The sequence below is a fragment of the Impatiens glandulifera genome, unplaced genomic scaffold (assembly GCF_907164915.1).
Source record: "Impatiens glandulifera unplaced genomic scaffold, dImpGla2.1, whole genome shotgun sequence".
Classification (NCBI taxonomy): domain Eukaryota; kingdom Viridiplantae; phylum Streptophyta; class Magnoliopsida; order Ericales; family Balsaminaceae; genus Impatiens; species Impatiens glandulifera.
In genome coordinates this window covers 11,753-15,315 of record NW_025919160.1, presented here as the reverse complement: position 1 = coordinate 15,315, position 3,563 = coordinate 11,753, and the positions used below count along the sequence as shown (strand labels likewise).

General features: G+C 32.2%; 1 long non-coding RNA gene across 1 annotated transcript; it reads left to right on the top strand.

Moving 5' to 3' along the window:
- Positions 1-1,103: 1,103 nt before the first annotated feature.
- Positions 1,104-3,192, top strand: LOC124917619. Its single transcript, XR_007097170.1, has 6 exons — positions 1,104-1,167; positions 1,250-1,353; positions 1,447-1,528; positions 1,603-1,662; positions 1,762-1,819; positions 3,041-3,192. It is a non-coding gene; the product is annotated as an uncharacterized LOC124917619 (long non-coding RNA).
- Positions 3,193-3,563: the final 371 nt, after the last annotated feature.

Sequence of the window (3,563 nt, the reverse complement as noted above, 5' to 3'; positions counted from 1 at the left end):
GTTAGTCAAAAAGAGATCAGGAAAGATCTTCTTACGATGAAAGGAGGTAAAAGTCGGGGACCAAATGGTTACAATGCGGCTTTCTTCAAGAAAAATTGGGAGATAACCAAGAAAGATGTCAGTGAAGGGCTCCTAAAATTCTTTCAAAATAGGAAAATGCTTAAGTAATGGAACGTAACATATTGAATATGATTCCCAAAATCTCATTGCCAGAAAAAAATCAGGACTTTCGTCCTATTTCATGCTGTAACGTAATCTATAAAATCATCTTTAAAATCTTTTCGCAAATATTTAAAACTGTTATTTCAAAATTAATCAGTTGAGGGCAATCAAATTTTATTCTGAATTGCTCTATCTCCCATAACATATTTCTTATGTAAAGTTTATTGAAAAGTTATGGAAAGAAAGCTATATCTCTGTGACTAGCTTGCAAAATTGACATTTGGAAAGCTCTTGACTCGATAAGATGGAAATTCATCAATGAATTCCTTTATATTTTCGGTTTCCCTAACATTTTTATCGAGTGGTTAATGTAGTGTGTTTCGACCTCTTACTTCATTGTGAGCATAAATGACATATACAGTGGCTTTTTAAATGTGAAAGAGGAGTAAGGCAAGGAGATCCTCTCTCACCTTACCTCTTCTAGTAAAAATAAGGGTAATATACCGCCATTTTATCCCACTCTTATTAATTGATAGTACGTTTTTATATTGTATTTTCTTTCTTTACCTATTATAGAGATATCTAGGGTTTCATATTTCTTTCAGAAGGAGATCCTTAGAGAGATCAATGGGGAGGCAACACTTATTTTCTCTCTTCAAGTGAACAACTCGTCGTTTTAGATCAAGCAAAAGGAAATCAATGGAGATTGTTCTTGCCCAAAGAAGAGTTCCGTCTATTAAAATAGTTCCAACTCTTCCACTCTAACGTTCTTCTCCACCCCTTGAAGTCAGACTCGAAGATTTGGAGATTTTTGTTATTCATCGTCTCCGAGGCGAGTATCTCCACTTTCTCTTAGTTTCATGTGTTATCTCCTTCATTTCGGAATCTATTGGATTATGCTTGGAAGGTTTTTTGTTTGATTTGTTTGTCGATGCTCTTGCAGTTCTTCAAGAAATATTTGATGGATTATCCAGAGGCAAGAAACTCGATGAGATTGAGATATTGGTTAGTTTATTCATGTTCAATTAGTCTTTTACAGATGTTTTTAAGTTTCATGTTGTAAGAATTGCTCAATTGAATTTTCTAGGTTAAAGATTTCTATAAGTCAAATATGATCCAACTACAAACTTCTGACGAAATTAACAAGGACATTATCTCGCACTTCGTACTTCGTCTAGTTTATTATCGAACGTAAGTTGTTACTACTTATTCTGTCAATAAAACAGTCTTCTTTAAATGGATATAAGCTTTAGTTCTTTGCAACCTATTTCCTCATTTGATTAGGGAGGAATTGAGAAAATGGTTCCTTTCAATGGAGACTACACTCTTTCGTTACCGATTACATCTTGAAAAAGTTGAAGCTTAGGTAAATATTGACTTCTAAACATTTCATCGATGTTATGCCATTGATTGATTTGTTATTGCTCCATTTTCTCATAGAGAGCACTGATGGTAGAATTTGATCTTCCCTACAAAGTGGTTTCAAATACTGAACTGGAGGTACTACTTGCAGTATAATTAAAGAATCAGTATTTATCTTCTCACATATGCTAGCTTAACAATTGTTTTTAAACCATAATTATCCATTTCCTTTGTTAGAATTTGAAGGAAAAGCTGAACCAAGTTGCAAGGTCCATGGGTCAATCTCTATCTACTGGTAACTGTTGATCATTACTTTTTGTCCTGAAATGTTGATTTGAGTCTTGGATACCTTTTTTCTTCCATTGCTAGAGCTTATTTGATGTAGGATTATTTGAATAATTGGAGTCATTTGGATTTAATGACTAAAATATCATTTGTATTTCATATTTAAAATATTATAAAAATATATATAGTAATTTTAGTTGATTTTTTGAATGATAAAGGGATTTATGATAGAATAAAGGTTTTTTTATTAAAGTATTTGAGAAAAAAATAGGAGATCTTACCGTGTTTTAACATTCTTCGTTTGGTTGTTTTTTTTGGGAAGGTGATACCATATTCTATAAGGTGTGTACTTCATAATTGAAGCAAACTGCAAGAATACACTCTTTAAAGTTCTAAGAAAAGAAGCACGATTGATAGCTAATGCATATTTGTTCATAGCAAGGAATTAGGAATTATATACTTGATTTTATTTTAAATATGATTTATTATAAGAGAAATAGTCTCACTGACCTAAATTGGTTTCGATGAACCCACAACCTGTAAGGGAGAAGTTGGGTGATATACTCTTGTAGGTACCATCTCAAATTTGTTTCTTGTTTTACCATGATGTGGCTTCAACTTCTTGTTAAATAGCATTAAAATACACATTCCATTGAGATCTTGTGAATGCATTTCAACGTTTTCCCCCTATTTTCCTAAATTTCTTTGGAACCTTATTATATGTTAAGACAAAAACGGAAGAGATGAAGTTGGGTGTTGTAGATCTGTCTCCTAGGCTCTTTTTCACCTTAGAGATTGTAGATATTGCTTTGTTCCACATGAAAATTTGTTGTTTATGAGTTTCATTATTCAGTGAAACCAGAGATAGGGTTATTGGTTAATTGGTTAGGCCTACATTAAATTTGTGTATAGCTGTTGTAACTGCTATTGTGCTTAAATTTAGATTTGATTTCCGTAATCTCTTTATGTTTTTTGTCCTACTGTCTCTTTAGATTATTTTGTCATGTTTATAATCTTTTGTGCTTGCTCCTTAGATGTGTTTAAAAACTTTAATTTAGATTACAGAACTTGAATTTTAAGAGTTGTATTTGTCAATTTTAAATTTAATACAGAAGGCCAGCCAGGCATACCAAACTCTAATTATATTTGGGAGAGGACACTACCTTTCTGTTGAAGGAAGTTTTACAAATTCGAATTTTGTTGATATCTAAAATTATGTTTAACTTTGCAGGTTTATCAATATGTTTCAGTAACTGATTTAAGTAGAGAAGTGGTTGGAAGATGAAAGAGGAGTCATATCTCTATAGGAGTATGGATGATTATTTTGTTTTGTATTGAAGCAGTTGATGAATGATTTTTTATTTTTTTAATTTATTTTATATTAAAAAAGTCTACAGCGATTGGTAAAATTACCAATCGCCAAACCTAATGAGCATCACCAATTGTCACTAACCAATCTCCATAGCCTTCGTTTGGGTAGTAGCGATTGGTTATTTAACCAATCGCCATATGTCTATAGTGATTGGTCATCTATCAATCGTCGTTGTCAATTATGGCAATAGATAGAAGACTTTTGTCGATTGAGAGCGATTGGTATAAGACCAATCGTTGTAGACCTATAACGATCGGTTTGAAGGTTAATAGCGATTGGTTTACCAATCGCTATAGGGTATTTTTTACTAAGGTTCGTTCTTATTATGGAAATCCTCGACTATATCCTTAAAATTCTACTAACGAACCATAAATTCAAATTT